Genomic DNA, 12,054 nt, shown 5'->3' with positions numbered 1-12,054 from the left:
GATGAAGTCCAGCTATGAAGCAAGGCAGGCTGGTGCTGGTGCTGGGTCTTGGGCCTTTTATTGATAGGTTTGGGGCTCCCTGACCCAGCTGTAGCTTGTTTGAGAGATTTTAGCCTGAGCAAGGACAGGCCATTCCTATGCAAAAGCCACTGCACACAGCTTGGGTGGGGTTGTAAATTGGATGGGTCTTAGGGAATTCTGGGTGGAGCAAACAGAAATGGCTACCAGTTAGCCCTGTGACCAAAGAGTCCCAGCATGGGAACAATGATCCCTGCGAGCTCCTCTGTCTGGGTGAAAGCCACCCCCAAGTTCCTACCCTGATGCCAGATAATTCAGTTAATCCTTGAATGTGTCTGTGTCCCCCAAAGCCTCCCCCTGGTGCTGGAACTAAGAGGAAGCAGGACCTTGTAAGTTCAGTTCATGGTGCTGGCCTTTTAAGAGGAACAGCTGGGTCTCCAGGAGTCTCTGTGTCATTGAGCCCCATTCTGCAATGTTTTTTACAGCCTCTAGTTATGGGGACTTCTCTTCACAGATCTGGGACCCTGGGCTAGGATTCTGATGTGGGGCTGGGACTCCTTGCTCCTCCAGGTGGCCTCCGCAGAGATAATCATTCTCCTACTTTAAAAAGCAGCACATGTGGGTATTGGATCAGCCCGTTCTGCATCTCTGCACCTCCTATTAGTCTCACTGTGCTTTTTTCTTTACTTCTCTGGTTTTAGGACTTCCATTTTGCCACCTTTCCAGTGGTTCTGGATGATGGTTGTTCTGTATTTTAGTTGCAATTTTGATGTGGTTGTGGGAGGCATAGAGTATAGGCGTTTACCTACACTGCCATCTTAAAAAAAAAATCTCAGGATGATTTTTAGCAAAAAGGACTAGGAGAAAAAAGAGTGGTCTTCAAATTAATCCACATCTCAGTTTATCCCCACCATTCTAATTAGCCTTCAAACTGTGGGCAGTTGTTTTGAAAGTCCATAGAGTGCCTCACAAATAAAACTTTCATTTCCCAGTGAAACACCCCATATAGGAGAAAGGGTATCCTGGAAATTGTGGACACTGACTACCTCTATTTTATTATAATATAAAAAAAAGTCCTCCATGTCTAATTTCAACCTTTTTTTTTTGATCTTCCATTGACAGGAAGGCAACATTGCAGTAGTAAAACTGTTTTCTAAAGCAAATAATCACTGGGTTTTAAATATCACATTGTATGATTCCTGTTTTGGTCTTTAAGTATATAAAGTTGCCTTTTTGTTTGTTTCTTTGTTTTTAACCCACGTTTCTCCCATGAAATTCTTCTGCGCCATGTGAAGTTTTAATGGTGTGTGGCTTTTGGGGGATAAAGGTAACCTCTTGTAACCAATAAAAGTTGCAGCAGTGAAATTGGTCTGATCAGTCTGCAGGGCCATTCCAGGTGAGATTGGGAGTCACAGGGTGATATTTCAGGTTTCCTTGTTTGTGTTACTATCAGGTTGGATTTATGAAAGATAGCAGAAATTTATCACCTTTCTCTGTTATTCCAAAACCATAATTTTCTAGTGTCTTGGTTGCTTGTGAACGTTTCTGATAAAATGGATAGCTCTCTGAGCCTTCATAACATGGATTTAGGACCTTAAATTATATATTGCTGTGATCCAAGCAGAGGACAACAAACCTCAGGAGGCTGCTGCACCTGCACACTGAGGGCAGCATTGCAAACCGTCCTGCACAGAGCTTCAATCATAGTACCTCCACAGTTACTCTACATTGCCTACCTAATAACCCCCCTTCCTTAGCCTTTCATTCAGGCACCCCCATAATCTGACCTGTACTTAAAATTTCTGGGAAGCTTTCCAGACATTTAGCCTATAGAATCTTTCCCAAAATACCTACTCTAGACAATTAGTCATCATCCTCTAGAATGTCTTGAGTTGCCTGCCCCTTTATCTTTGTACCTCATATTTCCAAACCCCATCTCTTCCTAAATGGAATTCAACCCATTCATTAAGATTTGGTTTGAAATATCCCAGACTCTGAGACATTTCCTATTCAACTTAACTATGGCAATAGTTGCCTCTTATACCATTTGCCATGACACATTTAGTTGGGGATATGCAGGTTAGATTTTCCACTAGAGTATAAGCTCCTGGAGATCAAGATCCTATTTTGTTCATCTCTTGTTCCTTATAGGGCTTTCATCATAGTGAGTATTTGGTAAATAGCCTTCACAATAAATAGCATTCAGTTGAGGATTGTAATGCACAGTGCAGACCATGACCTTAGAGTCTGGTTTCTCAAAGTGGAATTGTAATATAAGTTAGTTTGGGAAAAAATATCCAGTTACATATACATAGGTTGCTTCACTGCAGGGCTTTTCAGAGCCTTTAATATGCTTATGGGATGTAATGTGTTAATGTGACTATCTAAGAGGGAATGCTGTCAGCATCATATTTCATATTCTTTGGACCACAGAGATCTTTCTTGTGAAGCATATTGATGAACTTTTGTTATCTCTAAATTAAATTAATTAAATATGCTGTTTGCTTTAGCTAAGAATCTATAATAATAAAAGCATAATATGCTAATTAGACCAGACGTCCTTCTGGACGAAGCCAGGGCTGCAAGGGAAGCTCGGGTCCCGGGTGCCAGAGGGAAGCCAGTGCTGGCAGCCTGGGGAAGGAAGGCCTACTCTTGCACGATTTCGTGAATAGGGCCTCTAGTTATATATAGTTAAGGAAAATCCCGATGATCTAAATGAAACCAGCAATAATGAAGACATGCAACTAAGAGTTATGCCCTTGTCAAACATCTGTGAGAGATACGCAAAGGCCTTTGTCTTCATAGCAATTTTCTTGAAGGTCACTCACCATTCAGACTATTTATGTAAATTTCCACTAATGCAAGCTTTATTTAATGATTTGCTGAATAAAGTCAACGATTATGGTTTGTTTGTGGGTTTTTTGGGTCATTATTGATTTATCTGTTCCACACCTTCCTTCCGTGGACACAGATTTTTTAAAAAATCAGGTCATTGCATGTTTAGATTTCTCTCCTTAAATGAGGTCTATTAGCATCAGCAATCATTTGTCAAGGCTGTAATTGCATGCCCTGTACAGTGTGTGAGATTGAATTTCAGAGCAAGAGGAGTTAAAGGATCTTATAAGTTGAAGTTAAACCTATGATTTTTTATGAACTTTGGGGCACCTAATTAAGCGATTAGTAACAAGCAGGAGTTTCCAAATGTCAAGTGTGTAATTATGAAATAAACAAGAGCTGGTTTTTCCAATAAACGTCTATGCTGTGCCCTATTAATTCTCAGTGGTCCCCAAACAAAGTCTTTTGGTGAGGAATACAACATTAGGATGGATTTCCATTGCTGAGAGCAAGAAATCTTGTCTTCTGGAATGTAACCACTAAATATATTGGGTAAGAGTAACTTGTAACCTGGTAAATCTATGGATGAATATTAATTTCATCTCTTAAAATACATATTATAAAGAAATTCAATTTTTCCCTTTTTTATATTGTTATTTCGCTCCCGTTGGCTTCTCTTACTGTGGAGCTTCACCACTACCATTTTCCTCTCATTTTAGAATTCAAAACAGTTACTTTTAAACTGAAGAATGAATTTGATGGGGGTGGGGAGTAGGGAGTTGTAAGACAAGTCAAATATATTAATATGTAATTGAATATAAAGTCTCCTATGTTAGGGCTGATAATAGAAAGTTAACAACATTTCAGACTATAAAATATTGTAAAGTTATTATGGTTGAGGGATTTCATTTTTTAGTCACACCATCATTTACCTTTGGTGTCTGTTCAGATAGTCGGTGTTTGACAAATTCCCATAGGTTTTAGCAAATCAAATATTAGAACCTATTATATGCTAGGAAGGGTGGCAGACACAATGAAAATAAAAGTTCTTCTTTCTGGCTCTAAAAAGTTTACAAAATGATTGAGGGGGCAAAGTATAAAGAATACAGAGAGTGGAAATATTTAGCTTTTTAAAAAATATATATATTTTATTGATTTTTTACAGAGAGGAAGGGAGAGGGATAGAGAGTTAGAAACATCAATGAGAGACAAACATTGATCAGCTGCATCCTGCACACCCCCCACTGGGGATGTGCCCACAACCAAGGTACATGCCCTTGACCAGAATCGAACCTGGGACCTTTCAGTCCGCAGGCCGATGCTCTATTCACTGAGCCAAATCAGTCAGGGCTTTAGCAATTTTTATGATTAATTTTTTGATCATTTGTTATACAAGTAATACATAAATCTATTATTTTACTTTAAAATATTAAAGTGCACATATGGCTTATTTTTTCTCAGATAAATAGAGGGATAGGTAGGTAGGTAGGTAGGTAGGTTGACTGATCAACTGATCTAGTTCTTTTCTTTCAACTACCTTTATATCAACAAACTTGTTGGCATTTATAGTATGTTCCAGCTTGGCTGCATTAGGTAGTGAAACCTAAATAACAATGGTTTAAACAAAGTGTTCATTTTTCTCTTATGAAAGAGAAGGCCAGTGGCAGACAGTATCAGGATTCTATGGCAGCTCTATGATACTGGTAGTTAGCCAGGCTCTTGCCAGCTTACTGTCCTGGCAAGTGCTCTCCTCAAGTTCCAATATGTTTGCCACATTTCCAGAACCACATCTGAATTCCAGGCAGTGGGACTGAGAATATGGAGGAGAAAGGTATGTCTCTTCCTCATTGACCAAAATTTAGTCCTGTGGCCATCATTAGATGTAAGGGAGGATTGAGAATTTTCCTTAAAGCTGGGTGACACTAGGTCCAGCTAAAGATCAGTGTTTTTATAGTAAAGAAAAAGAATAGAAGAGATTTGGGGAGGCAGCTGTCAGTCTCTGCGACAGATTATTACCAATGTTTTGTTATTCCAAACAATCAAAAATGAACATTTTTGAACATAGATGATTGTGTTGGTTCCTTCTAATAAGTAATATGTATCCAGTGAGTTTTAGGGACAGAAAATTCTTGAGTGGGGGCTTGAAGAAGGTTGAGATCATGGTGGGCTGGAGGGGCTGCAGAAGCCATTGTCATTTAAGTGGGCCTGATGGCTGGGTAAACTTGATCTGATCCAAGTAGATGGGAGGACTGAGAGTGCATCTGGGCAAGGTGATTAACATTCATTCATTCAACAACTATTTATTAAGTGCTTCTATGTTCTAGGCACTGGTTACACAGAGATGGGACTAAGCCCTGCCCTCATTAGAACTCAGAGACAAATAAATGTATTCCACTATAGTAAACAGAACACTGGGATAGGCAGCGAAAGGACCTAGCGCTGGATAAGAAGGTTTGGAGACAACTTGGAGGTCTATTTAAAGAGATTAACTCTGCTTTTGTAACCAGTAGGAAGCCACCAAAGCTCTTTATCAGAGGAATGATCTGGTCCAAGTGGTGTTTGAGGAAAATGAACCCGACATGCCCAGGTCAACTGGAGAAGGGCAAGGAAGGTGTAAAGCACGATGCTGAGCTTTTCCTGAGTGATGAGGGCCTGCACTCAGGTGCTGGCCCAGGGGGCTGTGCAGTGCAGTGGCCCAGAACATGCTTTCTGGAGAGGGGCGGTTCTAGCTTTGGATCCTACCTCTGTCCCCTAATGTTGGGATGGCCATGGTCTCTGTCTTAGTCAGCTTGGCCTGCCATTACAAAATACTATGGACTGGATGGCCGAATGGCTTAAACAACAGAAATCTATTTTCTCACAGTTTTGGAGGCAAAAGCAAAACAAGACGAGAGAGAGAGAGAGAGAGAGAGAGAGAGAATGAGAAAGAATGAATGAATGCTGTGGGCTCTCCATTCCTTTTCCTCTTATCGCCAGGGCACCATCCTTATCAGTTGAAGACCCCATCCTCATGACCTCATTTATCCTTTATCACCTCCTCACAAGGCCCTATTTCTCAATGTTGGGGGTCAGGGCTTCAACATATGAATTTTAGAGGGGACACAGCCATTCAGTCTATAATAGTCCCCCTAGCCATCTGAGCCACAGCTTTCTCATCGGCACAGTGGGGGACATTCCACCAGCCTCCTCATAGGGTTGTCATAAGGATTCAGTGAGGTAAGGTTTGTAAAGTACACAGCATAGTGTCTGGCACATGTGAAGTATGTAAAACTGCAAACTAGAAGGCATCAATGGCCCAAGCCTTTCTATGGAAAATTTTAAGACTTGGAAAACAGACGCAGAGGACAAAGGGAAAGTGAGGGCATAGACATGACGCTAAGAGTCTAAGCCAGGGCGACGGGGAGAGTGATGTCAATTGACAGAAATAGGAGAGTCTGGGGAAGAGCCAGTTTTGGGAGAGAGATTGATGAATTTGATTTTAGGTGTGTTGCATTTGGTGAGATGGCTGGATATGCAAGCGGAAATTTCCAGCAGACAGTTGGGGTTTATTTACAAGGGAGGATATACGGCTGCTAACGACAGCACCTGGGGGACACAAAATTGATAGAGGCTGAAATTCAAGAGAGAAACAGGGAATTCAAATGAACCTGCACAGCCCCAATAAACTGGAGGCCATAGCCTGTGCAGTAGGAACTTAGTTTTAGAAAGTTTTCTAATCGAACGAATGAATAGTGTGAGGCCAACTTTGAACTGGGAGCTGAATTCTCTGGCTGATTTCTTCAGCTCTCCACTTTACGTTGCATATTGTAGAGACAAGATAGTTTCAGATCCAAAGCCAAACAGATGTGCAGGATGAAATTTCCATCTTGAGCACTGGGGTTGTGGGTTTCAGGTGAAAGAGAGAAGTGGCTTTCTCAGTAGTAGGACAAAGGAGCTGCAGAATTTCCGAGCTAGGGTATTGTCTCTAAACACTGTGGAGTCTCAGGGTAGTCTGAAAAGTCCGTAGCACTTCAGGATCCAATTAAAAGGGAATTATTCTTCCTATCCCAGCTAAGGAAATGAATCAACAAAGAGGCTGAATGACTGTTTTCAGACCTGACAGATGTAACACGACAGACCAGGGAATGGGATTCAGAAGGTTCCCTCTTTCTGCGATGCTAAGTTATTTTCTCCTTAGTGTCATCTGTCAGTTCTGCCCGCACTGAGTCCATTGAAATCAACCTTTGATAGACTCATGCCAGTAAATATAAAATAGCCCATTCTTATCCAGGCAGGCAAGGGGAAACAACAACTATTTAGAATTTATTGCACTATTCTATTAGCTTTTCATTTTCCAACTTGCACGCTCTACCCACACAATCCTTCATACTTCTCCAAATAAAAGTAAAACATGTTTTTCCTCACTTCAAGTTGGATCCACTTACTCTAGTTTGTGGAATTAGTTCTTGCTAACAGCCCCAATGTTTTTTAATTACCAGATCACTTGGACATTTTTGAATTCCCTTTCTTTTTTTTTTTCAAAATGAGTGTTCTAATTAATTTCAGAAAAATATGTCACATGAATTTGGATTAGAAAACATGACAATAAGAGGCTTGTTTTTCTGGAATTGCAAGGAAAAGAAGTAACTCATAATAGGTTCAACAGTTCTGTTCAGAGCCCAGAGTCTCAAGCTCCCACGTGCTAAGGAATTAGCATGTCCTGGCTAGAGGGAGATGAAGAGGGTGAGTTAGCTCTTGGAGCATGTGCTTTGAGGAGAAGATATATAGTTTTTTGAGGCAAGAGAAAGATCCAGAAAATTAAGTCTCTTTCTTGACTTTTCTGCTGTTTGATGCTACTTCATCAAAATCTCTGTTCTACTGGCTTCTGTGAAACCTCACTCTCCTGGTTGTCATGACACCTCACAGACTATCCCTTTTTTTTTTTTTCAGGCATCTTCTACTGCTTACTAGTTAAATTCTGGCTTTTAAAAAATCCTAAGTAAACTATTTTCCTCATTCTGCATATTCTTCCTGGTTGATCTAGCCCATTTGCATTACTATATCAATTGTCACCAATATATCAATGACTCCTGAATTTGATCTCTGGTCTGGATTTTTCTCCCAAGCTTTAGACTTACAGCTGGACAGATCTATTCAGGTATCGCCTAAGCACCTCAAGATCAAAATACTTGAAACCAAGAGAGTCTTTTCTCCTCAAGTTCTTTCTCCTCTCTACCACTTCCAGTCTGGAAATTTGATATCTGGGGGCTAATGATACTCTCTTTCTCTATCAGCTCTCTTAGCACCTACACATAGTTATCATTCAGTAGCCAGTGCTGACATTACTTATATTTCTCAAGGCTGGCCTGTGGGGGAGGTAAATATAACATGATAATAAGAAGGAGGGAAAAGACCGAAGTTTAGATTTAAGGACGTCCATTATATAGATGTGGTTAGACTATGATCACTTCCACTTTCATCTTCAAGGCAGACTTGGTTCCCCCAAATGATCCATACATCTTGGTGAGACTTAACTTTTTTTTGGGGGGTGGGGAGGGATAAATAGTAAATATGAACAATTAAGAAAAAAACCCAACATGGAATTTTATATTAGAAAGTGCATGCCCTTTACCTATTTTCAGATGACCATATGGAAACCCAAGGGAGTAAAGTGTCTTGCCCAAGATTTTAGAGCTAGTTTGTAGAAGACTTGCTGGCCTTTTGATTGTCTCTCCTGTACTCTTTCTCCTTCACTACAATGCTTCCTTTTGGTGCCCTGCACCTAGTAATGATTCAGGAAACACTCAGATTAGATTCGCTGGCATCCTCTAGAAACTTGACAGCTGAATTTCACTCAATCCTTTAGACTATTCATTCTGATTATCAAGGTGGGGTTTGGACAGATTGCACCGAAGAGCACACATATCATCACCTCTCCCTTCCCTGTACAAGGTATCACCATCAGTTCATCACTGTCTTCCTAAGGAGCCCTGGAACAGCCCCAAAGTCCTTAACACAGGGTCTAGGCAATTAGTGTCAATTGATTGGAGTTTGTGAGAGAATTGAAACTCATTTTTCATCCCTTCAGGAGTTGTTTTAGCCCCCATTTCTTTTGTTTCTTGGATCATTGCAGTGGGAAATGATGCTCTGAGGAACTTCATCAGCCTTTTGACTGGCATCCTGTCCCCCATCATGTGGCTATAGATTATACTGAGCAGGCAACCCATTGTTAATAGCACCTGCCTTTCCCCAGCTGCATTTAGAATCACCTGTGAGATGGTATGCTGGAGAGTTACTTCCTAGCCTTGTGGGTATTTTCCATTAATCCCGCTCTGTGCTGAGGCCTGTGCTGGATTCTGGACTTCTTCTTTGTGAGTTTATCATAGCAGAGCATTTCCCATGAATAGATAGAACAGTTCAGGCACCTAGAAAGGAAATGCAGAGATCAGAAAGTCAGTAACGGAATTTGAGTCCAAGGATTTCTGCAGCTTCAACACCAACGTGGTACCCCTAACACTGATCACACAGTAGCTCATAAAATACTTCTCGACTTTAGCATACAGTCTTTCTTTAGTCATGTTAACATTTTTGAAAGTATAAGAATAAGATTATCTTTCTCAATTGATAGAGTCCCTGAAACTCAAAAACAGTGTGTCAGCTGGCTGAAGGGACAGGAAGCATGTCCCATCAGTAGTATAGAGGTAATTGTGAAGGAATAGAGAAAAGGTTGGGGTGAGGGTGGAGAGGACTGTAAAATGATAACAAGGGAACAGAATGGAGAGAAACTAGGTTATTGTAATAATTTGAAGAAGAAATTCCTGTTGGATTTCATGACATTTAGCTAATTGATCATAAGTATCCATGATATTATTTCTTTAGTTCTAGTACTATCCTAGGTATTTTGAAAGATGTGAATGATATGGTTCCTTCTTTTCTTTTTATTTTTGAGAAGATTCAAATCTTATCAGAGAGATAAATACATATGGAGAGACTGGAGAAAAATGGAGTTTTCCCCTATCATTTTACACATCTGGAATTAGTATCTCACCCTTCTGATCTGAGTTCTGGGATGACACCCTTTCTAATCTAATTACCTGGACATTACCTTGACAGATATCTCTCAATTTCATTTTCCTCTTGTTGGTGAATAGTTAAGCAGTATTATGTTTTATTGAGTTTCTTACTCATCTTCTTGCACCATTTCAGGCACAGAGAAGACACTCAGTAGTTATTGAATTTTTTTAAAATATATTTTTTATTGATTTCAGAGAGGTAGGGAGAGGGAGAGAGAGAGAAATATCAGTGATGAGAGAGAATTATAGATCAGCTGCCTCCTGCATACCCTACACTGGGGATTGAGCTGCAACCCAGGAATCGAACTGTGACCTCCTGGTTTATAGGTTGACCCTCAACCACTGAGCCATGCTGGCAGGGCAAATTGTTTGTTCTCTCTGCTTTGCCTCTTGTAGCTCTTCTTTCTAATTCAACCACTTGGCAAACTTAAATTCACCCCCTCCTGATGGTGCACCTGGATAATTCCACTCTCTTCCAATTTTTCACTTCTGCCACATCAGTCTTTCTAAAATGCTGCTTTTCTCAAATTATTTCCTTGCTTGAGGTTTTATGGATGGTCCCTATTGCCCATGGTATCAACACTATACTTTTCTGCTTTAGAGCCTCCCCATTTTTCCCCATCTATCTCATCTACCCATTGGTATTTACCATTATTCTCAAAACAAGCCAGGGGCTCCATTCAGGTCAGTCTTCTTCTTAGTTCCTGGCTATGGTTATACTAAACTCAGCCTCTGAGCATGTGGGCCTGCTACTCTGCTTGCCATGAAGAGTCTTTATTTTGCTCTTCTATGCTTTAATTATCAAGCCCCACATCATTCAACAGACTTCTCTCATTCATTTAGTCACCTAATCACCACATATGAACTATACATGTCTACTATGGAAATAAAGGTCAGAAAGATATGATTCCTGCCTTTAAGAATCTCACACTAATCCAGTATTCTGAGCCTTGTGCTCAGCACTGTGTTTTGTACATTTCTATTGAAATGCAAAGCAATGGTGGCCTCAGCACTGCATGATCCTGGGAAAACTGCCTAATTTTTCTCTGCCTCAAGTTCCTTATCTATAAAATGAGAATAACAATAGTATCATGTCTACCTCTACCTCTACCTCTACCTCTACCTCTACCTCTACCTCTACCTCTACCTCTCTATCTCTATCTCTATCTCTATCTCTATCTCTATCTCTATCTCTATCCAGTGCTTAGAATAGTGCCTGAGTCATTGTAAGCACTCATTACATTAGCTGTTATTTTTTATTACTTAGCATCTGTAACATAATACACACTAAAAATACACAGTCTCACATTGTCTTATAACAGTGTTGTGTGTTTAGCAGGTCTCTCAATTGGACTGGAAGCTTTGGGTGAACTAGGTTTTGTCCTTGCTCTGGTGGAGCCATCACAGTGCCAACTGAGGCCTCGGAGGCTGTTCTTGGGAGGTTCTTGATGAAGTGTGAGGCCTTCCATATCTGTTGCTATGGCCAGCATGAAAAGAACCCAGGGAAATAGACTGATTGGTCTTCCCAAGAGGCAGAGCAAATAGTGCAAGGAGGAGAGTGCGTAGTTATGGAGAAGAGAAAAACATGGGCTTTTACGGGTATCCAAGTTCATATAAAAGGGTGTTAGATAAGAAATGAATGCTGAAGTTGGGGTAAAGATGAAGAAGAGCATTTGTTGTCAGGCTCCAGGCTCCCTGCTTTCATAGGCACCATCTCGTTTATTTCTGTGGATCTTAAACAATTAGACAGCTAGATATTTTCCCAGCAAAATGGGTTTATTGGGGAACAAAGAATTGCAATTCAGGACATAAGTCTAATGGCAAACCACATTCAATTCCAGGGAACAAAGGAAAGGAGGAGTTCAGAGGGGTGGTTGTAAACAAAGAGTCTATTGGAGGAAACTGGGAGTTTGAAGTGCAGTGGCTTTTCATTGGCTGTGCTATAACAATCTTTCATTGGCTGAGTGGTTGCCAGGAGAGGAGATCTTCCTTCTTCCTGCGGGAGCAGTAGAGTAGAAAAATACATATCTTCCTTTCAGATATGGAAAGTAGTCTTTTCCTGTTTGGGGTAATTGACAATGAGTGATAGGTGGTGAGAGCTCCCTCTATAGGCCCTCCCAACTCCAATTTAAATGAGGCTTCTGTTTAT

The sequence above is a fragment of the Myotis lucifugus genome, unplaced genomic scaffold (assembly GCF_000147115.1).
Source record: "Myotis lucifugus unplaced genomic scaffold, Myoluc2.0 scaffold_10, whole genome shotgun sequence".
NCBI classification, from domain to species: Eukaryota; Metazoa; Chordata; class Mammalia; order Chiroptera; family Vespertilionidae; genus Myotis; species Myotis lucifugus.
The sequence above is the reverse complement of the archived record's forward strand: the minus strand, read 5'-3'. Positions refer to the sequence as shown.